This window comes from Falco naumanni, chromosome 12 (genome assembly GCF_017639655.2).
Source record: "Falco naumanni isolate bFalNau1 chromosome 12, bFalNau1.pat, whole genome shotgun sequence".
NCBI classification, from domain to species: Eukaryota; Metazoa; Chordata; class Aves; order Falconiformes; family Falconidae; genus Falco; species Falco naumanni.
Genome location: NC_054065.1, coordinates 29,081,089 through 29,108,523, shown reverse-complemented (window position 1 = coordinate 29,108,523; position 27,435 = coordinate 29,081,089). Strand labels below are relative to the sequence as shown.

General features: G+C 49.6%; 1 long non-coding RNA gene across 3 annotated transcripts in view; it reads left to right on the top strand.

Moving 5' to 3' along the window:
* Nucleotides 1-335: 335 nt before the first annotated feature.
* The window catches only part of LOC121096425, a 28,325-nt gene continuing 1,225 nt past the window's right edge, over nucleotides 336-27,435 (top strand). For 2 of the 3 annotated variants that reach the window (XR_005830498.1, XR_005830496.1), the window contains exons 1-2: nucleotides 24,285-24,438; nucleotides 24,985-25,121. This is a non-coding gene — a long non-coding RNA (uncharacterized LOC121096425). Of the gene's footprint in view, nucleotides 1,313-24,284; nucleotides 24,439-24,984; nucleotides 25,122-27,435 lie in introns of those variants that run through there. The other variant, XR_005830497.1, reaches the window with a different exon arrangement.

Below are 27,435 nucleotides of genomic sequence, written 5' to 3'. Positions count from 1 at the left end.
TGGAGGTATGAAGTGTTGCAGTACTGCAGGCTGCTTATGGAGGTGTAGCAGTTGCGATGTGAGGAACTGTTCAACGGGACTGCACAAGCCCAAGGTACTGCAGCCTGAGCCCTTCCCCGCGCTGCCTGTGCAGCACGGGCTCCGCAAACACCTCTGGGAAGGACTCCCGCACCCTTCGTGCGGCGCTGAGCTGCAATCCCCTTTGCTCTTCATATTTCAGTGAAGTCTCTCTTTCTGTCTCCCCGCCTGTGCGATTCTGCCAAAGGTTTGGATTCGTAATGCTGCCAAAATGTCTTGCTGAAATCAAAGAGTGAAAATATTTCTGTTTCTGAAAGGATGGGCATTGCTGCTGACAAGGAGTGAACTCTTTCTTTCCATAGACAAACCCCCAAATGTCTGTTCTGGCTTTAAGTAGATGTTAGCTTCAGCCTAAGGAAAACAGCAACAAATCAGGAAAACCGAGTTTCCTGCAGAAAGCCCGGTGTTTGTCTGTCCGGTAACTGACTGCTAATTCCAGGAATAAAACAGCTGCTATCCTTGCACGCAGGCAGTTGTCTTGGACTTTAAAGAGGAAATGAAATGGGGAAAGGAAACAAAAAATATTAAAACATCACGTATAAAACCATGCCAAAGGTATAGAGAAGCAGAAGTTCTCATTCAGTGAAGCATTACATGATTGTTCGATAGGTCAGCAAGTACTGCAGGTGAAATTCTGAGTTCTCTGAAGCGGATTGTTAAAACTTGGAGGCTGGGGCTTGCTCACATTTTGCCTAAAATGCTTAGCCTGCTTTCATGCTGTTCATGGGGGAGACTGAGTCCTGACCCATGGAAAAACGATGCCTGAGATGCAACCAGCACTAAGTCAAGGTGGTCCCACAAGTACCAATTCAGGAAACAAGTACAAAATCTAGGAAAAAGCGATCAGCAAGACAGTTTCTGCTATTGATTGGGTTGAAACAGAAAGTTTTAATTCTGTGGGAACTTGCATAGCCCCCATTACGTTATCATCTTGGTGGTGCTTCATCACCTGTATTGCATTCATTCTCATGCAGCCGTAGGAGATGCAGGTGTCTCCTGGCACAGGTGAAGAACATAATGAGAGACAACAGAGAGAGATTTACTAACATCCCTCAGCCTGGCTGGTCTTGCCTGTAAAAGGTCTTGCCTTTGCCTTTGGTTGTGGTTTAAGTGTTGATGCAGGGTCTTTTCTTGGTGTACTTTTCTGCTGTCTCTGCCCCTTCCTGGCATCAAGAGCAGATTGGCTTCCTCTGTAGTAGGGATGCTGTGTGACACTGAAGAGCAACATCCTGAGGTAAGTCCCCAAATGGCATTTGTTCATGCTGTGCTGCTGCTTGCTGAGAGCTCCTGGCTTCCCTTTGCCACATCTGCTTTACCCTTCTGCCCCCCATTCCCCTCTCCTCCAGAAATCCCTTCTGCGAGACCCCTGTTTGCTTCTCCCTCCTGGCCTCTGCTTTCCTGTCCGTCCCCACTGATGTGTGTGACCAGGGTGGGGTGGGATGGAGGGGTCTGCTCCCTCCCCCTGGGCTGCACTGGGACCCTGCTGGCATGCCCTCCCTTTGCAGGGGGCTCCAGGCATCCTTGTGGTGTGACATTGATCTGTGTCCATCAGAAAACATAATGGCTTTGGAGAAGGGATGACTTTGAACCATCTGAGAAGCTGACATCCCTCAAAAGGTTTTAAAGCTCCTGTCATTGGATCTACAAGGACTTTAGAGCGCATTTGCAACTTCTAGATTGCCAGAGAAGAAAACCTTCTGCTGTCCTTTTTGCTTTTCTGCTGTCAGAAGATGCCCGGGGAGGGAGAAGCTGCGCTCCCAGCCCTCTGACCACCCCTCTCTGCGCTGCTCCCGGAGCAGGAGGTGGAAAATCACCGACTTTACTGGTGCCTTTTGCTTTGTCTCTCTCTTCCTCTCCCCTGGCAGCCTCCTGACAGCATGGGAACAATGGGATGACGTGACCGGAGCCCTGTAAATGCTAATTCCCCTTTGAGGCTCTTGCACCAAACAGGAAGCACAAACTGCCCCGGAATAGAAATCCAGTCCTTGCTCCGCTCCTCGGCAGAGCCTGCTCCCAAATAATGCCACCTGGCAGGCCCCTCTCTGCGTGGCCGAGCTGCTCTGCCCCTCGCCGTGCTCCCCAGCCCCACTGCTCTGGCTGGCCATGCTCACCAGGGGGTCATCTCCTGCCCGGGGCTGGCAGGCAGGTGGGTTTGGGGATGGGACTCGCCCTGGCAGAGCTGGGGCTGCCAAGTGATGTTGTTGGAAGAGGGCAGAGGTATGTTGGGAGAGTAGCAGGAGCCTTGGGAAGCTGAGCGGGGCAGTGACGCCGGTTTTGAGGATGGATCGTGGAAGGGAGGCTGTGCTGCACCTGCTCATGTTACCCCTGCTCTGAGGTAGGCTGCTTGGTGCCAGAATGACAAGCCTCATGTTGACCTGCCAATAACCTACCCTCTTCAAAACTAATTTTCCTTTTCGCACTGAACAGTGGGGCGTTAGCGTGCAAACTTGCAATTGCTCCTGGGCTGTTGTTCCCTCTGTAACACGTTTGCTGGGACATCTGCTGCAATCAATAGACCATTAGGAAGTACCCTGTAAGGAGCGAAGTGTTGATCCAAGTGAGGATGCAACCCAGGTGGAGGGTTTGGATGTGTCAGCTGGATTGCAGGGCCTCTGCTAAAGCAAAACTTCCATGCCTGCTCCCTTTAAACTGCCTTGAGCATTCAGAGCAATCCCTTTGCTTCCTTCGCTTGTCCTTCGCGTGTGGTGTATTTGCAGTTCCTGCGGGTGGGCATGCTGCATTTAAATGAGGCTTCAGTCATCGCAACCTGCCGCTCCTTATCCTGCAGTCCAGCAGTGATGTGACAGGGCTGGATTTTGGATGTCGGAAGATTAATTGCCACAGAGCAAGTGCTGCTCGGTGGTGCAGAGACAATGCTGTGCAGGTCAGTGGTGCTGAGTGGGTGCAGAAGCATGGTGGTGCAGTGTGGTGACGCATGCGGTCTTGAGGACATTCACAGACTTTTCAGGAAAATCTTTTTCTCTCCTGAGCTTTGACTGACTCTCCATAAATTGAGGACAGTAGGTCTCTATCTATTAGACTGAGCTGTTTGGAGCAGGTACCATCTCCTGGTCTTTGTGCAGTAGCAAAGCCCCTTACCCTGGAAAGTGAGGTATTACCTGCAGCACTGGCAGTATAAAGGCAGGAGCTGTGCTGTAGTCAGAGCTAAATCTTTGGTGTTGACTTCAGCAGAAAGTGCTTGGGCTGGGAGGGGGCTCACAAGAGACAGTTACAAGAAAAGTGTCCCAGTGTGGGCAGATGAGTTCCTCCTCTGGGTGAGGAGGGATGCAGTGATGTGTTCCTGGAGGATGCAGGTCTGCTCCCTAGCTCAGGACCCACCAAACCACAGAGTTTCCCTGAAGGCTGATGGGCTCTGGGTGTGCAGATGGACTATGGAGTTGTAAATGTGTCCTCCCCTGCCAACCTGGCTACCTGACGGCATGGCAGGTCTTGCCTCTACCCATCTTGAGTCTCTCCATCAGTGTCTAGATTGCTTTAGGCTTTGCTGGGTTAGGAGAAGAGTTGAGGGGCTGGTGACAGGCAAAAGTGTTCCTCCCTTCGTGCCACTGACATATTTTAGCATGGTTTTATCTGGTATTTCCTAGAGGTAGCCCTGAGCAGCTAAATGGAGACGTCCACATGGAGGAAGAATACTAGGCTTGGTAAGCCCCAGCCTGGCTTTTTGGATGGCTTCAGTCAGCCTTTTAAAGACCCACTTCTAGGGGCTTTCTCTGAAAATGGGGACATCCTGACCTGTACTGGTTACAGAGGCCACAGCTTTACTTGGCTTCCCTGGCTGCCTTCTGTGCTTCTGTATCATTTCCATTACTGGTTCTTTAACCTCAGCCTTGCCACCTCTTCACCGCTCTCCAAAAAGTGCAGCGGTGACGGTGACATGCTGCTTTCATCTGCACAGCACTCTGGTACATCCACATGATGAAAACAGGCGTGAGATTCTGCTGTACTGCTGGTAGGGGAGGGATCTTCTGCCCTGGCACTGCCAGGCTTCCCTTGCACGTGTAGGTAGTCAGGAGGGTCACCAAGCCTGCGGAGTTTCAAGATGGGAGCAAGATATTTCCAATAATGATCTCTAATCATTATTTTAACTAAGGGAGAAGGGATTGAGCTTGTTGCTTGTGTGAGGCTGAAGACGCATCTAGTTTTCTGCAAGTGGTTTGTAGGATCGCAGCCCTCTGGGAGTTAGGCTGAGATAAAAGAAGACATCACTGCATCCTCCCATGGCTGTGCCTGAAGTTTCCAGGTTACACCACTTATTCTCAGCTTCTTGCCTACAGCGCTACTGCTAACGTGTGTTTCCAGCTTCCATCAACGCACGAGGTTAAACGTGACATCTCCTTAAATGCTGAGTGTCGTCTTCCCTGCACCCTGAAGGTGACGGGCTAGGAGCAGATCTGCTGAGGAGGGGAAAAAAAAAAAAAAAAAAAAAAAAAAGAGACTTGAAGACAGGAATATGTGTTTTTACACTCTGTTTCCAAGCTGAGATTGGAGGAGAAAAAGAGCAGGGACCAAGGTTCTGAGTAGCATGGTGATCTGTCAGGAGCCGTGGCAGCTGGGACCTGCATGGCTCGGGGGCTGGGTAATGGGCTGTGCAGTCCTTCACCTCCGGGTCCACAATGTTCATCCAGGCACTGGCCGGCAGCGAGGGAATATTGTTGCTCTGGCAGAGCTGCTCAGCGGTTTCTGTGAAAATAAAAGGACTCGCTGCTGCCTGACAAGCCCTGTTCCTGCCGTGGCTCCTAGCAAGTGCCTGGGGAACCGAGAGTGGGTGTTAGCAAGACCCTTTGGAAATTACCGGGAGAAATGGCTCCAGTTAGACCAGCTGATACTGGTGTGCGCTTGGGCACACAAATGTTTTCTCATCTATTTGGTGCCAGATGAGGAAATCGGTATGCTCAGATCAAAAGATCGGAAGACATGGGCTAGATATCAAAAGCAGTAACTGGGTGGACCAGCAAGACAAGAAGGGAATGGGAGTGTGTTCATGTGGGCTGGTCAAACCTTGCTGGTGGTAGCTGAGAGCCTGGTGAATAGCTCAGCTTTACAACCGAGTCCCTGATGGTCCCTTCCTGGACTTCACATGTTGATGGAAACTACTACACACTCTTGTTATTGGTACTTTATCAAAATGTTGCTGTGCCAGATCCTGGAGAAATTTGCACCCAAGATAGAGAACTTTCTAGCTGAAGGACCAGCCGGCTTGATGCTCAGGAAGGAAGTGGTGTAAAGAACATTCGCTATTCCAGGGAGTGCTGGGAAGGTGGCGGATGCTTTTGGTAATTGTGCAGGTGTCAGCAGTGATAAAGCGTAAACCTCCCTGAGTAAGGCTGGGGGTGGCAAAAACACGGAAAGGCTGGTGACAGGTGTGACTGTTGCAGTGGCTGTGGGCAAGGAGCGGGATAATTGGCTTGACCTTAGGATAGGTGTCAGGCAGGCTTGTGCTCCAGCACCGGCTTGTTTGGAGAGGCACTGGGGAAAAAAGATGTTCAAAAGACCCACTGATGGGAAATCTGCAGGAGGGTGCTTTGTAGCCCTCTGGGGATGGGGGAGTAGTTTACTGTACGCTTTACTGATGAGACTGGCCTAACCGGACCTTTGCGGGAAGACTGATGAAAATTTTTAGGAAGGAGGTTCAGAAGAAGATGCATTAGATCTAGAAAGCTAATGAGGAACGACAGTGGTAATATCCACCTTGGCATATGTTTTCCTAGGCAGATCTTGAGAGATTGCAATGCTTTACCCTTCCTGTGTATCTTGGGAATCCTGGCAATGAGGTGACAAGGAACTTTAAGCACTGCCTCAAAATCTGGTGTCAAGCTGGGTGTGTGACCCTGCTCCAGCTAAACTCGCCTGCTTTTCGAATAGGTCACCACGCTACAAAGCTGTGTAAAATTGAGCTGGTGGTGCCTGGGTCAGGATCCTTGTACTGCGTGTGAGACAGGCACGGAGAAAACCTGGCATTGGGAAGCTCTCTGAACTGGGAAGATAAGGAATGGCAAAGCGTGGCTGCAGCCTGGTTTTACAGCAGCTTCAGTGGTGATGGGCATCAGGGTTAAGGGAGTGAAGGGCTGCAGCCAGTGAGCCGAGGGGGCTGGGGGCCACTGAGCGGGGTGCCCTGGTGAAGCAGTGACCTGGCTGAAGAGCCTGGAAGCACGCAGAGGTGGTGAAGGATGGAGATGGCTGACCACTGGCTTCCGTGTGTGCAATCTGCTGCTGGCTGAGCTGTGTGGTGTAAGGCAGGAGGGAAGGGATGGGACACCCAGCCTGTTGTGGGGGTGCAGGTGGCAGTGGCATCTTCGGGGTTGGGGGACCTGCTGTCGTGGCCCGAAATCCTTCTGTCAGGGATCAGGGGAGGGGCTGGGGCTCTTCTGTTTACCTTGGCATCCTGCACCCACTCCCTGGAGCTCCTTGGGTCTTTGTGAGCCTGTGCATCGCATTACTGCAGCGACCTTTCTTGAATTGCTTTGGGCTCAGTATCAGCACAGTCTACCCCTGTCTACGTTGGAAATAGGATTACTTTCTACTTTCCACCTCGAGAGGCAAATTGGAGTCCACAGAGCAGGATTTAAGCCGTTAAGGCATTCCTATTAATTAGTCTCCTTTCCGGCAAACTGCCTGGATGGAAAAAAAAAAAAAAGCTGAGAGGTAAGATGTACAGCCCCTCGTCTCTGGGGTGGGCTCTGCCAGAGTTGTTGAGATTTTTTTTTATCGGTTTATTCTGCTTCTGTGGTAAGTATGCTCACTAATGTCTCGTGGGGGAGAAGCAGGGTTTAGCAAACAAAGCCCTGTGAAAAGGGAGAGCCAGAAATAGAAAGGCTGTGAATATAGAAGCCCCAGGCAGTGTCTTCCTCTGCCTGGCAGACTCTTTCCTTGTCACAAAAGCCACCCTCCAACTGGCTCTCGATGGCCCCAAGCAGTCAGGGGAAAGCAAGGCCATCAGAGAGGCAATTTTTTTTTTTGAGGCACAGTAAAGACCTATTCATGAAAGAAGCAGCAGGAGGGAAGGTGGGGAAGGGAGGAGGGAAACAAAGGGAAGTAGTAGGCAGACCTTCTTTCAGTCTGAAAACTGTCTTGCTATTAACCCTTTTGCAGTGCTCTGAGCATCCTCAAGCCCTGGGAATCTCCTAATTAATCCACAGGCTTTTATAAGGGTAATAGGGAAGTGGGAACTGAAGCCTGCAGATTTTGGTGGGTTATCAGTCACTACTCTGCCCATCCTGGCAGGCAACAGTGTCGTTCCCAGCAGGTGTATTCCTGCGAAGGACAGATCTGGTGCAGAAGACTTCAAAGCTCTTTCAAGGACAGCGGAAACTCTCCTGCCTTCGAGTTTTGTTCCAAATGAGAAACTTGCCTGCTGGTTTGAACTTTCTGGTGTGTCCCAGCGGCCTTCAATGAAGCTGGCTTTTTTCAGCAAGAAATTGGTGAGCACCTTGCACAGGATCCAACCTGGGACTATGTTTTGCTGAAGAAGTGCTCTGCTTGCGCTTGATACTTAAAAATAGAAGTGTGGGACGAAGGAGAAAGTTCCAGGGACATAAGTTTGCATGGCTGAAAGGAGGCAAATCACTTGGAAGAAAGCTTGGGGGAGATCGGTCAGTGTAAGGCTGCTGAGTCCACGTGCCCATGTTAAGGGCATGGACATGAAGTTGTTTCTGGAGAGACTGTGACAAGTATTAAATGGTTTAAAAAAACCACCTCACAAGGCAAAGGGAGTTCTGGGCTTTACAAAATGATGCTCAGTGTAGTTAGTGGTGCCCACAGAAGACATTGTTCTACAATATGCCTGTAAAGCTCCACATCTCAGTTTTTTTTTTTAAAGAAACATTTTGTATTTTTAGGGGGGGAAGTAATGGAAATTCATAGGAAACGTGAAAAAGCTGCTCTCAAATGGATTTCCAGGGATTTTTCTAAAAACAGGCTTTGATTTTTTTGCAGGTAGTGGTAGTCAGTCACGCAATCACAGCGCGCACATGACTATGCACAGCATGCAGCATCCCCGTGCCTTCTCTGTTAATACCTTTCAGCTGGATTATGCCTTAACATCAGATATGAAAGGGCTACAACCATGTTTTTTGTGCCTTAGGTGCCCCAATAGGCTTCTGAGGGACTGCTCCACACCAGTAGCAATACCTCTGTTCTGGGGAGAAGGGATTGCAGAGATCCACCACAGAACTGCAAACTCCAAACTCAACTCCTCCTCGCTGACCCCTTCCCAACTCTTGTGGCCCTGCTCTACCTGAAGCAAATGCCGTGCTTGTGTCTTGTGTCCTTACGTGCCCAGCAGGGCTCCGGCGGGGGATACCCTGTCCACATGGAGCAGGCATGGGGCAAACAGACCAAGCAGCTCCAGCGGGAAGCTCGGGGGGATGTGGAGTTCATTCCTTGTGCACAAGTGGCTCGCTCCGTAGGTTTGATCCACTGATGCTACATTTCTTGCTGATAGAACATCATTGGGTAATTCAAGCCCTGAAATAAGGGACATCTGAAAGGCATAGCATGTCTATAGGGGTGCCATATAAGTTTCTAACCTGAATTACTTGCACCTGAGGCATGTCAGAAATGGGTATGGCAGCTAAATACAGTTAGAGCTGCTCAGGGTGGTGGGGTTGTGGAAGAAGGGTTAAGTAGAAACAATGGAATAAACTGGCCGAGGGGAAATGTAGGCTGAATACTAGGAAAACATTTCTTCACACTAAGGTCACTTGTGCTATGAGAGGGGGAAGTGGCAGCTCACCCGGGCTGCCTTCTCCAGGCATGGGATGGCTGGGGATGCTGAGGCAAGAGGGAATGGTTTCTACAGAGATGCAGGCTGCCTAGCATGTGTTTTCTGCTTCTGAGCACTCGTGAGCAGCTGGAAAGGCAAATGTCCTAATGCTGGTGCCCCCTGAGGGTTTTTGCTGCAGTCCAGCAGCACGGTTGGGATCTGACATAAGAAAGAAGGAAAACCAGGGAGTGAGTAAGGAAAAGGAGTGACCTTAAAAGGAATTAATTGGAAACATTTCCCTGAATAGACTGCAACCGTTGCCCAGAAATATCTGCAAGGAGATGTAAAAGGGACACCTTTGGCCTTGTGTGGGGCTGACCAGGGGTCCCTGTGGGGCAGAGCAAGGTGGGGGGCTGGCCTCACGCTCAGGGCTGGCACTGTGGTGCCAGGGCAGTTTGGGCTGTAATGTTTTCCTGCAACCCCTGCCCTGGTCAGGTCAGCGTAGCTGCAGACACTCATGCCTCTGCAGCCTGATCTTCTGCTCTGATGGAAGTAGAATGGGTTGGTCTAAACTGTGCCTGGGTAGCCATAGGCTGCAACGTGGATGTGCAGAGGTAAACTGTCGTGTGCAGGTATGAGGGAGTTTGTCTGTGAGGAAATAAATAGAATAAATATAGAATCTTGGAAGAATAATTTTCTTCATTTAGCTTTCGGGGCTATTCAGCCCTTTGTGCTGAAGACAGTTTACAATACACAAGTAAAAGGAAACGAGGTTCCAATAATACTGGGATGTGCCCTGGCTTTTCTGTATTGCACTGTCCTACTGAAAATAACTTTGGAAATCTGATTTTCCTCCTGCTCTAAATGTTTATGCAGAATATTTTTGGGTCAAGCCTTTCATCGTCCCTTGGAAGGGTGTCTGAGTGGAGATGGTCTTTGTGTGCTGAAGCTTGGCTCCTCTGCCTTCTGAAAGGTCACTGTCACAGCGCAGAGCAGAGGCGGCTGGCACTGAAATTAATTCTGCAGTAATTCAGTGACTGGTCAGCTCACGCAGTTGTGCTCCTGCATTTAGTATAAGTGGTGCTCTGGTTACTAGAAATCCTCTTTAATTCTTCATTCTTGGTTGCTAACTCAAGTATCAACTGGAGCTGCACAAGAAGAAAATGGAAAGACCAACGTTCATTACTTGAAGTGACTTGAGAACTGCTCAAGGTGTATTTATACACCTGGGCAGTGTGGGTGAAGCCACTGAGCTATTAGCGTTAGCAGGGGAGCTGTAACCAGGAGACCTCAGAAAACCATCAAGTGATTTCAGTCCTTCTCTAAAGCTTTCAGAAGAGGAGGCCAGATGGGAAAGGGATTTATTATTGAATCTGAGGATATTGGCATCTGGTTTTTTTCTGGCCTGGGCGCAAAACATCTGAGGACAGTTAGTATTTGAAGGCTACTCTGCTGCAGAAATTGTGTGGAGGAGACTTGGTCTTGTCCCACTCCCTGATCTAACTGGCCTCCTTTAATTCAGCTTTAGTAAAGATGTTGCTGCCTGGAAAGGGAACCTGAGCCTGGGGGGAACCTGAGCATCCTCCCTCTCTGCAGTGTCAGAGGTGAAGAACTGGTTGGGGTTGTTCACTTTCAGGACTAGAATGGGCATCGTTTCCACACTGTGGGGGGACGTGCTTGTTGACTCACTCCTTGGCTTGGCCATCCCAGTCTCACTGGTGAGGCTGATGGTTCTGTGGTCTGAACACCTGGATGCTCCCAGCTGGTGACCAGGCAGCTCCGAAGTGACACTGCCTGCTGGCCATGGGTGATAAGCACGACTTTTGTTCAAGACCACTCACTGGCACTAAGAAATACAAAACAGGTGTCATTGGTGGGCTAAAATGTGACACTTCCATATGGATATGCTGGTAGTGCTGCAAGCCCTCTACAAGGGGGTGAGCCAAGAACAGCACAAACAGTATTAGAAGGGATTGCACTGGCTGAGAATGCATTAGGGCAAATGCAGATTTCACCTTTTCTGCTGCTAGTGACACCAGGGCAACAATGTGAGTGGCCAGGCATTGCAGTCTGCCCAACCTACCAGACCCTCCTGCCTGCCCAGAACTCCCTCGAGAACAGGTATGGCTGCAGGCAGCGACTGAAAAGAAATGATGTGGTTAATGAATGGGAGAAAATCAAGTTGGTGAGATGTACTCGTCATCTGAGCTGGTGGCAGAGCGTGGATAAGTGATGGTGGGGTACAACAGCTGGTCCTGGAGCAGCCTAGGAGAGCAGGCGGTGTTTGGCTGGATGCTGCACTAAGTGATCATCATTTTGCTTACTTGCTGGAAATCCTCCTTCTGCTCGGAGGTCCTCTCTGTCTCCTTTGGTTTTCCTGTCTGTGTTGTAGTAATTCTGCTTGGGTGAGACAGAACTTGTTTTGCTTTCAACAGCAGAGGAAAGCCACCAAACAGTGTTAAAATTGGGATGCAATATGCTTGTTCTGTAATGGTGAGTGGGTGGCTGAGAGACTCTCAGGGGATGCCTGGGGATGCTAGAGGAGAGGAAACAGCAATAGGAAGTCCCTACCCAAACAGAACTAAGAGCAGAGTGCTAAACTATGGTTGTAAGACAAGCAAATAGGGAAAAGCCTCCGTGATATTGCACAAAGTTTAAAGCTTTGGCTTCATCGCTGTGGAAGCCCCTCATGGGGTTTGTAGGGAGAGAGAGCCTTAAGAAAGGGGACTGAATGTCTTGAACCACAGCGTCCAACAGGATGGAGAGTGCTTGTGTCCCACAGGGGCCAGCTCCTAAACCTGGTAGGAATGATCTCCAGTACTCTGTCGGCTGGGGAAAGCAAACCACTGCAGCAGCGTTACTGCAGAGCTTGAGATTTGCAAGGGAATGTCAGCATTTTATTTTGTTTCTCTTTCCTTTTCAAAGCAGAGCTAAGCTGTTCCTTCCTCCTCAAACCACTGGACTGAAGTTCCAGTCTAGCTTGCACCCACAAAACCACACTGACTTCAGCGCATGAGCTGAATTTAGCCTTTGGCCCTAACCCCCATGGTAGCAGAGACACCTCAGGTCTGTGCTGGCTGGCCCCTGTGGCTGTGTGCTCCCAGCTCTGGGAAGTGGGGGAGGAGAAGCTGCTGCCACCTTGCTTTTTACCCCTTCAGGTTTTGCTGACTTTCACAGAGCTCACCTCTATTCTAGCAAAGGCATCGACACACCAGCATGGTAAATGGCAGCGTGGGTTTTGGCCAAGCTCCATTATGCAACAGGAAACAAGACACTGTAGCTGAAAGCAAGAGATCAGGGCTTCAGAGAACCTACCGGGACACTTTAATCCCTTTTTTTTTTTTTTTTATTTATTTTTTTTTATTACAGGAAGGCCTGGTGGGTTTTTTGTTTGCTTTTTGTTCAACTTTCCTACCATGTTGGTGCATGGAGAGCCTGGTCCCTGCAGCGTGTGCTCGTGCAGAGCGAGGGTGGATGCTCATTTCCAGAGCTAGCGCTGGCTGGAAGCAGCTCTGACTTTCCTGCCTGGTGCAGTGATGGAGCCCAGCCAGAAGCAGGGCACTGGGAGCCGCAGGGCCAGTGCTAGCCCCAGCACGGCTGTGCTTGGCCACAGCCACCGAAACTCTGCCAGCAGGGAGTCACGCAGCATCCCTGTGCGCTCCTGCTCCGTGCGGTACCCATCCTGCCTGCTTGCCCTGGGCATCCTCTTCCTCCTGTGCCCCAGACAGCGGGGAACTAACCAGAGGAGCAGAGTGGCTGTGGCCTCTCTCAAACATTTTCTGCCACCGTGCACTTCAATAAGCTGTGGTCCTTTTTCCACAGGAAAGAAGTTGTGGGTATCGCAGTTTATAACTAATAAAAACTGAGATTTTGTTGGCCTGATGTGGCCCCTGTCTGACTGTAGTTGTAGCGTGGGTGTTTGTTGCTCTCAGGATCAGGGCATCAATGTGCTGGGCTGGGAGACTTGACATTGCAGCTCCTGGATCCAGGAGCCCATCCCGGGAACCTTCCTGTGGTAGCTGGAAGCATAAAACTACAGGTGGGAGGAAACACAACTATTTTCTGTCCTGTTTCTGCTGTCTCCTCAGCCTTTGAAGGACTCTGAAACTCTGAGAACAAGGGAGTCCAGAACTCTGAGTAACCAATATTCAATATATTCTCCACACTGGCATAAGCCCTTCGACAGTTGTTGTTCTTTGGGCAACTGAATGAAGGAAATACAGGCTTCTTGCACCGAAAGAAGGATGAGCTTGCAGGTTTTGGTGGAGAACTAGGCTGGACTGGTCTCCCTCTGACACAGACTTTTGGCATGACCACAGACAAATCACATAACATCTGGCCCCGCTGAATGCAGTGACAGAAGACTTATTTTAACAGGATGGGAAATCGGCTGGTTACAAAAATACTATATATTTGATGATTGCTCATAGGAAGTGATGTCTGTTGTCGGACCCGAGGTCTGTACAGGCTTATGTCTATAACACTGGGCAGCAGTGAAAGGTTGGGGACAAGGACATAAAGAACAAGGCACTAGTAGGACAATCACTTTTAGATTTGTAGGTGGTTTTTTTTTTTCCCCATAACGTGCTTGCTAACATCTTAGCGAATCTGGCATTTGAGTTATTCTCTTCTCTCTGTCTCTTCTTGGTTATCTCTTTGCTCCTGGTGAGAATGATTTGACGTGCAGCAAAGCCAGCGGTGCTTCCAGCCCCTCACCTCTGCCTGTTGTCCAGCCTGGGACGTGGTGTTAGGTGTTATCGCAAGCTGAGCAAAGAGCCCTCCCCAAGCTTTGAATCAGATGCTTTCAGAACAAGCCCCGAGTTCTTAGGAATATTTAAAGCAGCGCACAGGATTGTTTGTGTGGTTTTTTTAGCTCAGCATTGACATTCCTGTGTTATCAACCTCTAGAGCTTGTTGCTTGCGCAGGAAGGAGGGCCATGAATGGTCCAGGCATGTGATGTTCCACTCACTTAACCCTATCTCTTATCAGCACACAGGAGGCTGCTGTGTCTTGTGGAGAGCTTTTCCATTGCCATTAGCAGCTTGTTGCTGCTCCTAAAGCTGCTTTTCATTTTATATATATCCTGCCTGTTCCCCTCCCCAAAGTATTCATCCAGCTGTAACTGCAGCTCCCTCATTTTCTTTGAAATCTCTTTTTTTCCCCTGCCTGCTCCTGCACGCCCAGGGCAGGTATGCTGGCTTGCTCTGGGGACACCCGGCCGGTGGTCTTCCCCACCTCCTAACTTCGGAAAGAGCCTTCCCTGAGGCAGTGGTGTGTGCTTCAGAGGGTGGTGATGGGCAGGAGGACTGGTGGTGTGGGTGGTGGCTCCCCACAGCCAAAAATCACCCCCATGTGTACCCTGGTAGCACGATGGTGAGTGAGATTAAAGCACGTGCAATAAGCTGGTATCTATATCTCTATGTATAATGTACAGGCAGATAGCTGTAGGGAATTATGTCCTTACAGGACACGGGATCAAGCAATGACTCCAAGGGCCAGACTGTGCCTTGTGCATCAGTTACAGCTTGATTACCGTGACTGGGACATGTGGTGGTGCTCGGAGAACCTGACCCTGAAAGAATCCTTTGGAGAGACTGATGAAAACAACCAGGCCATAAAAAAAACCCCCAAAACCAACCAACCCACAACCCCCAAAACAACCAACTATCAACTTTGGTATTTGTTTAAGAGATTAGATAAGCTGACAGAAATGCAGAAGATAATTATTTACTCACGAAGACACATATACCAGGAAGAAAATTCTTTTCCAAAAATAGCCACTTACTTTTTATTTATAGCTTCCCCACTCCCACCCCCCGCCCCCTGTCCTTTCTTCTGAGACAGAGCAGAACATTTACATAAGGGGCAAGGAGATCTCATGATGAATAACCATTTCTTGTGCAGAGCAAAGTCCTCATTAGACCTGCCAGCAGGGATAGATGTCTGGACCTAGCAGAGCACCAGAATTAGCAAATATCATTTAACTGCCTGAAGTCTTTAACTGACAGTAGATGATCTCCTAGAAGTTCAGTGAGTTTTTTTCAAAGCATCTAAATGATAACAGGCCTGATTTGTTCAGTGTAAGAAGTTTCACAGGACAGAAGCAAAGGCTTAGCTTGTGCCTGAGCTACACCCAGTTCATTTTGGCTCCTGCTCCCATCTCCTTGGTCATGTCCCAGTGAACAAGAAATGTGTAATGCCAGCGCTGGGGCAGCTAGGGCTATGCTGCCATCTGAATTTTACGGAGGGAGGAACCGAGGCACACTGACTTCTGCTGTTTGGCCATCTCCTGAAGGCCTTTCTGCAGACCTTTGTGGGGATCTGTGCCTAAGGTACTGACTCAAGATCACTCTGAAAATTGTGGGCAGAGCAGAGCAGAGAAGCGATAATGCTGCATTGCCTGGTCCCCTCTACGTGCTGCTCTGAGACAGGAGGATGGACCTGCGGGGCTCTTGCTTCCTTCTAGCACTGACTTCTGCTAAAACAAAGCAGCTGTTCACCATGGAGCTGCCGGTGGGCTCACAGCCCCTTGTGCCACCCTCACCTGGCTCGCAGGACATCCTTCTTCCCTGTCATCTGGGGTCACAATGCTGTTGCTTTGCAAAAAGGACTTTGCAGCCAGCAGGCGAGGGCTGCCGGGCACTGAGCACAGTCTGGTTGCAGAGCTGCAGCAGTTGCCTGTGGCTACCTTAAGTTAATCTTATTTTGTGCTGCAATGTTGCTGCTACATTTTTGTGACCAAAGTGCTTGTGGTCCTGAGTGCAGGATTGTGGTCTCGGAGGATGATGAAGGGAGTGGAGGAGGCTGGTTATGAAGGAGGAGCCTCGATCTTCACAGTGCACATAAACCTATGGTAGATGCTGCCACCAGGAAGAAGATCGCTGGAGAAAGGGCACGGCTGATTGATGAGTTTTAGAAACATGTTCTTTTTAGCTTTGTGTGCATGTATTTTTAGTCTCGTAGGGTACAGAACTAAACTTTGAGCAAAAATAGCGATCGGCTTACATAACATCCTTGCTTACAAAACTCCCCCTGCTTCAGCTCTCCGGAGGCTTGTGGAGCGGAGGGCTGTCAATCACAGCGAAGCCATGACTCAGGCGCCTTCGCACAGCTCAGCAGCGCAAAGTCAAGATTTGCCGTGTTTACACAGGATGCTCTGCACAAGGCACGTGATGGCAAAGCAGCATCCCAGCTCCACCACCTCACAGGCACGGCGGGGTGTTGACCAGAGCAGAGAGGTGCAGCTGGGGCAGTGTTTCCCCTTTCTTCCCACGTGCCCGTGACAGGGGAAAGAAAGGATGAGGGAAAGTTTTTCATTCTATGGGTTACTGTTTTGTTTTGGTGGTTTTTTTTTGTTTGTTTGTTTAGGTTGTCTTGTAGAGTAGGCAGTCCAGACACTGAGCCTTTGCTCTCAGTTGCCTTGCAGTGGGAGTTGTGGGTCATCTGGTAGAGCCCAGTTTGCGTCCCTGCGTCCCTGCCACTGCTGTGATTAGCAGTCCTAGCCAAGAAGCTCTGGAGCTGAAGAGGTTTGGAGTCACAGCTCTCGACCCTCTGCTTAGGACAGAGGCCTAGTCGTGCTATGGGGAAAGTTACCGGGTCACAGCCAGGGCTTCATTTATTCCGGTGATAAACAGGGGAGTGTAGTGTCAAGGGTGTTCATTCTTTCCATTTGCACTTTGAACATGCGTGGTTAGAGATTAACAATGTGTCATCCTTTCTTCATCCTGTTTTCCCTTGGCAGCCATGCTATACGTGGATGAGCCCGGGCAAGTAGGTGATACTGGTTTGGTTGCCAAAAGTAACATTATGTTGTGATAGTACATGTTGACTCTAAAGAACCGATTCTGCTGAACACGCTTGTTTTCCTGAGACACCAAGGTGGAATGGGTTTCGGTTAAAAATAACTGACCTCCCCTTGCTAAGCCTGAGCATTTCTTCCTGGGAAGCCATTTTTAACCACAGGTGATCACCAGATGCAGTGGTTTTCAAGGAGATCAAAGTTGGAAGCCCACCATGGGGATGAGCTGAATTCTTTCCTTTTGCTATCAGACCTTCTCAAGTGGAACACCTTCTTGGCCGTCCTCTGGTGTGAAGAGAAAGGTCTGTTTGGTGGGGAACGTGTGGGAACCATCAGGTCAAGGAGAGACGTGCCGTGGTGTGTGTGCATGCATGCTTAGTAACAAACATTTACTGGGACGCTGATGGATTCTGAGAAAGCCAGGGCTGTCCGCTCTGTCTTGAAATAGCTCATGAAAACAGACAGCCTTACACTGCTTCCATACTCTGTGATGGAGATGTACAGCCCTGAAACGTAATTGGTTATGCAATTTATTGTAATAGTTATCCTCCAGGGGCTTTAAAGCCTTAGTGAGAAGAGACAAGGAAAAACTAGGGACTAGCTTTCTTCAGTGGGATAAACAGTAAATTGTTCTCTGAATGCTTGGGAGTGATTTTATTGGGAGTCTTATTCGACCTCGGAATACAGTGGTGCATTTATAGAAAGGTTATTTTTATCTTAGCTATGTGGAGGGTGGTGCTAAAACTTCCATATTGTTAGTGGCTGTGAAGAGAGTATCTTCCAGTTCCCTGTCTTTTCAACAGCGTTGGATGCTGTTGTAGATCAGGTCTCTCCTGTCTTTGTTGCAGCGGCGTGCACACCCATCACATGGAGGGGCGCACATTCGGTCTGTGGTCATATACATCAGGGAGAAAAGCACAGTCTGGCAGACTGGGCACTAAACAGATTCACTTTTTACACTACTTCAATGAATCAGAGCAGGTGTATGGCTTGCCCACAGACACCAAAATGTGGGGAGCCCTTCCCTGTGTCCCAGGTGTGCTGTGATGACAGGATCCATAGCTGCTATGGAGGTGCCATCAGGTGGTCCTTACCTCTCGTGTAGCGAGGCTGAGCTGTTTGCGTGCAGGTACCATCATTTGCTTCCCCCTTGCCTTGGACTCAGCCACCAGCCTGACATATCTCAGGTTGGCTTTTTCCACCTCCATATGTATATATATATTTCATTTATTTAGAGACATTCAGACATTTCTGAAAATAAAAGTAATAAAAATCTGGTGTTCTTCCCCAGTTAAAATTCTGGCAAATTTCTTCTAGAATACCTCTTATACTGCTGGGAATTTTGAAATGTGTTGTGGTCTGGTCTGTTTGCCAGCCTAGTACCTCTAGGTTATGCTATGTGAAACCTCTGGCAGGGGGGAGGTAATTTGCATATGCTCATATGGATTTTGCAGAGAAATTCCCAGAAGATTTTATATGCTTTAAGCAAGTCCAAGCCAGGGACTGAGTAAGACTTTGGCAGCTGGCGGGTCTGTGTCCAAATACCTGAGCTGGAGGCAAGGAGGCTTTCTCCCTGGGCTGCTGGTGTTTGCCCCGTTAACACACAAAGATCAGATAAAAATCCCTGAGAATATTAACGGACCTGCCTTTGGAGCGGTCTGAGTATGGTACGATAAAAAGGCAAACGGGGGTGTGTAAAGTAAAATCCTGAATTTGTATTCAGTGAGGGATCACGATACAGGATAGGAGCTGAGTGTGGGAGCGGGAGGCGGTCTGCAGTCGTGTGGTTGACGATGATGTGGTACTACCTGCACGGCGAGTTACGGAGCACGCTCCTAAGCGTTTCGCTTCGTAGGCTAGGCAAAAAGAGTTACCTTTTGGTGTAGGCTGCTGTGGCATGCATGCCCCCCAGGGATGTGTGCAGTGCATCCTCTTTAGGGTGGCTGCTCTATTTTAGTGGGTACCTCTGCACATACCAACACAGGTACGTGTGTTTATAAAAGCTGGCCCTGCTGGTATGTGTGCGGGAGGAGGGGGCGTGAGTAGGTTTACACGTCCACGGAGCAAAACGCTGTGGCCCTGGTAGTCTGCGTGGGCTCTTCATGAAGACCCCTGTGTTGTCCAAGCCACTCAAAGGTGTTCTGCGAGCTCCCTCGATACCTCGGTTTGGGAGGAAACAAGCCCCAAAGGCCTTTGGAAGCTCTTACTGAGCAATAACTCCAGTAGCTCTTCTCTAATGCTAGCTTTTTCTGCAAAATTTGCTGTTTCCATGGCCTGGCTAGAGCCCAGGATCCAGGAAGGTTTTGCAATTGATGTTTACAGGACCGAGATGTTGCTGTAGGTGTTTAGCACCGCTGCTATAGCTGTGCAACCTGACATCTCTGCCTAGGCAGGCTACAGCAATAAAGCAAATGCGTTCACCCCAAAAGCGCTTCCCCACTGGTCCAGCACTCACTGCGCCATGAGAGGGCTTTCCCTCCCTCTGCAGTGGTCTTTCCTAGGATGTCCAAAGTATTAAGAGGGCCGATTTTCACACATGAGCCTGTCGAAGATAGATCTGATCCCTAGCACTTTGTTACAACCGGGAGAACAGAACTAACATGGAAATGCTGTTCCCTTGCCCACATTGAGCAATACCTTGAGTGCTTACAGAAGGGGAGCAAGGGCCAGGTACCATCAAAAGTGGCACATGGTGCACAACCGGCATCTTCTTTTATTTAAAGCTCCATGTAATCGAGTGAGCTTTTCTCAGCAGAGGACAGTCAGATACGTGCTGGCTCTTGTTTGTACCCACAATGCTACGCACACGTTCCTAACTTTTTATAGAAACACCCTTGATTCTCTGGGTGTGGGTTGGTTTTGTTTTTCTTCATCTGTGGGGATTTATCCCACCAGTTGGCCTAATCAGCTCCCAAAATTGAGTGATCATGGGAAGTTGTGCAGTGAAAATAACTCGTGAGAACCAAAAAAGAAAAATGCTCAGGACATCCAGGCTATTAATAAAAGCAAGTGTCGCAGAGCCCTGTATAAGCTCACTGCATCAAGGACGCAGAAGTAGCTACCCAAACTATTTTGGCTCTTCCAGCCAACAGAGCACTTTCAGCTCATGAAGTTGTGATGTTCCAGCATCCATCTGGTGCAAGAGGAGCTGGTTCGGGGGCAGGGCTCCAGCACAGCCTCCCTCCTGCTGAGAGCCATGGAGCACCCTGGGGGGCACCTCTCCCGCAGAGGCAGCAGGCTCGCCACTGATTTTGGCATGGCTACACCTGCAGTTGGCTTTGGAGAACCTCAGCCGACAACATGGCCAGGTTTCTTCCACCCTTACCCGTGGACATGCACGCTTCTTTAATCCAGCGCCAAGCTTCTTACTTCTTAAAGTTCTCACAGCATCGATTTCCAGTTTTTGCACTATGGGAATAATAACTAACCGAGCTGTAATGCTTTCCATTGCATATTTAACTTTGTATGTGTGGCGTGTCATTGCCAGAGCTTGTATTTTCAATTCCGCAGCCCGAGGAACGCATGCACAAGGTACAACTTTAGCAAAGGAACCGGTTCAAAGCGATGCTTTCTCCACAACAATTTTAAAGATCAGCGCGCAAACAAATAGCTGAGCTTCCGACAGGGTGCTGCTGTAAGCATCGGAAGATCCACCTCTTCCAGTCAGATCCCAGCCCCCGCCCTCCGCTCCCCTCCATATAGTGCTGATGCCAAATCAGCAAATGTTCAGAGAAACAGGATAAGGCCACAGCTGTAAACCAGCGATGGCATCTTGTGCATCGGGTTGTTGTGTGTTGTTGGGGTTTTTTTGTGGGTTTTTTTTTTTTTTTTTGGTAGTGTGAAAGACTGGAGTACTGCAACACTGAAATTACATTGGCTAGGATAATAAATGGATCAGACAAATATAGCCGGGCATATGCTGAGTGTGGGTGTGGGGTTTTAATTTCCCTTCTTCAAACTGAGGTCTATAATAAGATGTTTCCTGGCTTGTATGTGAGTGTTTTTTAATAGCTTCTTTTTTTTTTTTTTTTTTTTTTTTTTTTTTTCTTGCTGGATACTTCTGGATGTGGCTGTACTAGCCAAGCTCTGCACGGTAGCTAAGTGAATATTGTTTTATAGCTCTGAGCGGAGAATACAGTAGGTGCCATAAACTATACTTCGAGTCTGCTCTGTCAACGGGTGAGCGCATTAGCAGCCTTTCCTTGCAAAGCGAAGCGGCGTTGGGGATGGCAGAGGAAAGAGGTTTTGTTTGCAAGAGAAGACTTCGCTTCTCCTCAGCTGGATGGTGGCTGTTGGAGCAAGGGAGGGTGTGCTTTTATTTTATCTGCCCCTGCAGTCACAGCAGGTCGTGGAGGTTGCTCCTTGATCTTCTCCCTCGCCGATCCCAAATCCAGTCCAGCCTGGCTCCCAGCTTTCTCTGCAGACCCCGTGCAGCCCCCAGGAGCTGCTGCAGCATTAGGGGCAGGAGGAGCTGGCAAGCGGGAGGCTTCACACAGTGCCATGCACACACACGCTGGCAGCGGTTAGCACCACGGGCTTGCCTGGAACCACGCCTCACATAAGCTTTGCCGAGTCCGTCTGGTGTCCTTTCTCTCTCAGGCCGAGCTAATGCAGATTTGCACTCACCATCCCTGCTCCATGTTACCGAGGTGGGATTCCCAGAGGGTCACAGCTTGCAGCAGCACAGAGCCCTGGCTGTTGCTGGCCGCCCTGTTTCTCCATCATTGCAAGGGCTGGTATGTCACCTACACGTAAAGTAGGATCTCAGGGCTGGAGCGAGGCACATACGGTGACCACTCCTTGCACGGGACTTTGAAGTACCTGCCAGCGGAGGAAGCTTGTTAGAAACTCTACAAAATGTGTGTACTTGCTTCAAATTGTATCATCAGATGTCATTTGGATGACGAATCTCAGCTCTCACTTAAAATGATGAAAAATCCAGCTTTAGGAGCTCTGACCTCAGTGGCTCAGAAACCTGAAGGTATATCTGAGATACGCTCTGATTTTAACCCACAGGATTTATTTTTGAAGCCAGTGTCATGGCTGGGAGAGGCCTGAGTTGTAGTTGTCTTCAGACTGGAGCCAGTTCCCATGTCTCAGGTAGGACATTTCTAAGCCTCCTACGTAACACTTGAACTTGATGTGAGTCAGCATTGTGATGACGTTATGAAAAAGGAAAACACTGTACCAGGAACATGGCCTGTGAGAAAAGATCAAACTAGCCAGACCTACTGAGACTGAAAGAAGAGAAAGTTGGGGGAAGGACAAATCTCCAGGGCATCACAGGCCACCTGAGAGAGGGAGACACGTTGCTGCTGTCATACTATGACACCTGCATCCCACCTCCATGAGGTCAAGTACATGGACATCCCTGATTGAAAAGGGAAGATGGAGCAGAGGTGGAGCATTAGCCCCTGCTCTGACAAAGGCTTCCCTGGGGAAATACTTTTGTATCTCTGCTCCTCGTCTCAGCAGTGGGAATGTCAATGTTGTTCTGCCTTACGCACATTAAGGCACCAAGTAATCAGGTGTTGTAATTTCAGGACCACGTCAGTCCCTCTGATATGCAACTTGATAGCTCCAAGTGGCTTTGGGAAAACCTGAGCATGAGTGTGGGCTCTCCCACGGGTGGAGAAGCCACCACCTGGTCAGCTGCGCTGTTCCCTTCTGCAGGCAATAGCGCACATTTCCCCTGGACCTCTGGAGCAGTTAAGAGGGGGAAAGGGAGGAAAACAGGACCCAAACCAAGCATTTCTATAAGGACACCATTGCCGCCTCTGTCTTAAATGCCAGCTCCCGTTATGGTCTTGCCACTGCATCCCAGTGTGACCCCAGCTCTGATGAGCTGAGCCCTGATGGTCCTTCTTTGCAGCCGCGTGCGTAGGGCAGCATGTCTGGAATCAGCTTTGCAAGGGGGGGCTGTCTCCCCCTTCCCTCCATATCCAGCTGGGCCGTGCTCAGCTGCTGGGACAAGGAGAGCTGGGAGCAACTGCCGGGGCAGCTGCACCGCCGAGGAGCGTATCCCTTATGCTTGGCATTGGCCACCCCATGCTGTCCCCATGGCTGTGCTGCTGTCCCCATGGCTGTGCTGCCATCCCTGGGGCCCTGGGCTCAGCTGCACGTTCGTTAGGACTGGCTGCGGACACGGCTGCAAGCGTCCACAGCTGGGCAAGTGCTGCTGCTAGGAAGGTGGCCCAGTGGTGGATGCTGAACAGATTTTGCCCTTAGAGAAAGGGCTTTCCTGGAAGGCTCCCTGGGCTGGCTGACATGTGTGGTGCTTTGCTGAGAGCTCTCACCTGCTTGCCCTGCACTGTGGTTGAAGCTGCGATGGAGGGAAAAGTCACATTATCCTGCAATATATTGGAATTTGTCTCTGCTCCTTGGACCTGTTGGGTACCAGGGCTACCTGGGCTTGCTTTTCACCTTTGGGCTGAAGTGTCCCATGGCCAGCCTGCTGTCAGTGACATTTTGTCTGCACGCAGCTGATCTAGCACAGCCTCAGTATTGTCTCTGTCCTCATTCATTCTCCTGTTGTGCTGGTTTTGGCTGGGATAGAGTTAATTTTCTTCGCAGTACGTTGTATAGGGCTATGGTTTGGATTTGTGAGGAAAACGGTGTTGGTAATTCAGGGATGTTTTAGTTATGGGTGAGCAGTGCTGGCACAGTGCCAAGGCCTTTTCTGCTCCACACACCGCCCCAGCAGCGAGTCACCTGGGGGGCACAAGATGTCGGGGGACACACAGCATGTTGGGAGGGGATACAGCTGGGACAGACCCCCACTGACCAAAGGGATGTGCCATACCACGTGGCGTCATGCTCAGCATACAAAGCTGGGGGAAGAAGAAGGAAGGGGGGAACATTGAGCGTGATGGTGTTGGTCTTCCCGAGTCCCTGTTACGTGTGATGGATCCTGGCTGCCCTGGGGATGGCTGAGCGCCTGCCTGCCCATGGGGAGTGGCGAACAAATTCCTTGGTTTGCTTTGCTTGTGTGTGCATCTTTTGCTTTACCTATTAAACTGTCTTTATCTCAACCCACAAGTTTTCTCACTTTTACAATTCCCCGCCCCATCCCACTGAGGGCAGAGTAAGCGAGTGGCTGCGTTGAGCTTGGTTGAGACTCAGGGTTAAACCACAACACCTATATATACCAGCTTATATATATATATATGTGCCAGGGTGTCTCCATGGCAGAAGTGAATCCCGGGGTGAGGTGCATCACTGTCCTGGTACAAAAGGCTGGAGCCACGTGGGCACAGGCTCTGCTGGGGTTTACCAACATACTCGGCACGCAGTGGGCACCCTAGACACAGGCTTCCGCTCACAAACATACTCGTGGTGTTTGTGTTCTCTTCCTCCAACAGCTCTTGCTTCCCAGGCATTACCAACGCATCCGTGCATCCCTTTGCAACAGCAAACCAAGGCCCAGGGTTTGTGCACGCCCGCCCAGGTCATGCAGTGATTCGTGGGTGTCTCTCTGTCCGTGCTGGGCCCTGTCTCTTCCTACAGATGTGGTGCAAACCAGGAGTTAAGATTGCATGACGCTTGCTTAATAACACAGATACACCTCTGTTTTGGGAGAGCGCTTAGGAAATCCTTCCTGCTCAAATCAGCCCGCAGCTGGCTGCTTTCCTCCTGTGCAGTCTTGTGCCGGGCGGTCGCTTCCCATTTTTCTCTATTCCAGCTTTGCAGATGCGCATGGACACCTCACGCTGGCCTGAGAGCAAGCCAATGCATGGAGACCGTTGCACCTGTGAAAGCCTGCATATGCAAAACATCTTGTACAAGCAGTAATTGGCTCTGTGATTACTTCTGTTGCTGCCGCAGCATCGTCCGCTCTCGGTACGTCAATCATCGCCTTCCCTCCAGGAGCCGTTTCGGTTTTCCAGGAGGTTGCAAAGCTTTGACCGCCCACCACGGGAGCGGTACATAGCACATGGCCATCCGTGAGCCCTTCAGACACTGACACCAAGCAAGACCAAAACTTACTGGCAGTGGTCCAGCAATGACACTGCCCGAGGGGAGATGGGAGATGCTTTCCCTGTCCCTCGAGCAAGTGGGGTTGGTAGCAACATCCTTCCTCTTAAGCCATGGTGGGAGAAGGGGTTAATCCGCCACTGACACCAAGTGCTAAAATGTTTTATCTGGCAGGCGGTAATACACTTTCGACAGAGAGATATGTAAAATGAAGTGGTGACCCAAGGAGGTGTAATTAGCTCTGCTGTCACATAGGAAAGAACATGTTTCTACAGCTTATTTCGAATTTCTGGCAACACCTGCTCACTTGCTTTAACCAGCTTTCTCAAACAGGGACTAATTAGCACTTCCTTGGAAGCCCAGCTCTCTCCAGGCAATGGCTTTACCTCTCAATCGGTATTCCTTCTGCAGGAAGGCACATTAATTACTGTATCAGGAAAACCTGATGGAAGCAGGAGACCATCTTCATGCCTAAAACTAATTAAATGAAAAGGCAGAGCTCACTAGACCTGGAGTTCCTCGCTCATGCAAGGGGTGAGGGCTGCGCGGTGAGTTTCCTTCTCTGCATCCTTGAAGGAAAATGGTATTTTGCACATTCATGATTTCTGAGGGCGGTGGGTGAGGGCCATGTGGTGCTGTTCCCCCAGGGTTTGAGCCCAGCAGTGGCACAGAGCTAACCCTGCCCCCTCCAGGGTGGCTTGGGACCAAGGGGAGCCCCCGTAGCATCTGTGCTGGCCAGGGCTCCTCTTTTTTTTTTTTTTTTTTTTTTTTTTTTTTTTTGTAGCAAACATAACTATGAGCAAGGCTCTGGCCATAGTTAGGTATTAAGTCCAATTTGAGAGTTCCTAGTGTTAATCAATGCACCTGTTTATAGAGCACGGTCTAGCCAACCCCTTCCTAAAGCGGAGGATGGTGATGAAGGTAATGAGGGAGGCGGGGGAGGGGTGCGAGGATGCTGCAGGAGAGTGTGCCAAGGCACAGGGTGTTAGTGACTGGCCAGGGCAGTCCTCCCAGGCCAGCCCTTCATCCCTGCTACCAACCACCAGCTCTGCTGAAGCTTTATAGCAAGGAAACCCCTTTTGAAAGCCTTCTGCTTTCCTCTCCTGCAGGAAGGGATGAGGCGCAGCCATCTGACTTGGCTGCCCCCAGCCCTTCTTTCCTTGTGAGAGGTGGGGGTGATGCTTCTCATCCCAGGACACAGTCCTGGAGCTGTTCAACACCCTTATCCGTGAAATCAATACTCTTTCGATTGCTGCAGTTTGGTGACTTCCAGTCTTTAGGCAAATACATGTTTTTGGGAAGCGATTTGTACTGAACCGACTCCCTGAGAGTCTGCCATACGCTGTCTGCCGAGCACAAGGGGAGAAAGTACGGCCAGTCCCACCTTCCCCGTGTTTCAGGCCATGCAGCCGCACCTCATCCCTCATGCACTCCGTCTGTTAGCTTGTTTTTTGGCTAAAACATGTTTTCCAGGCAGATATCCAAGCTGGCTTTGACCGTCTCAAACGATGGAGACTCTGCTCTTCCCTTTGCTGTTTGTCTCTGACTCCCAGACTTGCTCTGTTGATGTATTTCTTCCTTAGTTTGCCCAGCTTCGGTCCACAGCTTTTACTTTTTATTCTTCCTTTTTCTGACAGGGCATTTTAGTGCCTGGAGTTACGTGCTCGTGCACAGTAATTGAATCCACCACCTCAGTGAGATAGATGGCTCGCCCGACGCCTCCCCATAAGTGTCTTCTCCAGCTCTGAAGCTGCTTTTGTGGCCTGATTCTGCCACCCTCTCTATTTTACTGTGTCTTTTTGCAGCCACGGGCACCAGGGCATGGATGATGTGTTTTGGATCCAGGTTAAAATCTCTCCTGAATATATATGCAAGGATATGTAACACTTTATGCTACGGCATCGCTTGCTGTTCACCTGCAGTTTGCCTGCATCTCCTTCCCGGCTTTCCTCTCCTACCTGGATTGCACTGAACTCTTGAACACTAAAAGCAGTAGAAAAGGCATAATTTTAAGGGATTTAATTTATTTATATATAAATATAAATATATATGAAAAACTTTAAGGAAACCATTCTCCCACCCCCTACCCATCTTATGTGGAACTTGCTGCCGTAAAACAAAAGTGAGGCCAAGCAGGGCAAGATGTCCACAAATAATAGAGACATCTACAGAAATAACCATAATTTTTTTATTTTTTTTATTTTATTGGAGAGCTTCCAGAGAGCTGTGAGTCCTTAAACCCTCTGGCAGTCTTAATTGGTGGGGGCTTCAGAGAAGTTCAGGGGGGCTTGTGCGGTGCTGATTACCAGGTAGGAAGGAGAAGGACCAGCAGGCTGAGCCAGCAGGGCAGCTCCCACATACCTGTGCTTGCTGTCATGTCCCTCCGAGAGAGGTGTGTGACCTTCCAGAGAACAGAAATCCCTGTTCCCCAGCTGACCTAGTTTATTTCCACGCATCATTTAACATGCCTTATAATACTTTATAGACTCGCTTCTGTAACTCAACGTTGAGCTATTATTTAATGAAATGATCCCCAGTAGGGACCTTAGGAGAGCTAATTGTATATGAAAGCTTTGAGGGTGGGGCAGTGGGAAGCATCCACAAAAGCTTTAAATACTGAAGTTTGCTTCTCTTAATATTTATTTATGTATTTATTTTTAGCTTCAACTGTGGTTGCAATTCTGCAGATACACATCAGCAGTGATATTGGTGATACCTCTGGTGCCAGTGCAAACCAGTATCAGAATCAGGCACAGAGAAGCAATATTTTAATTCTTCTACGCCTGTTTTGCCAGCTGGGACCTTATTTTAATGGCATTGGTAGATGTGTGAAAAAAAAACCTGTTGCAGAAGACTTCTAAG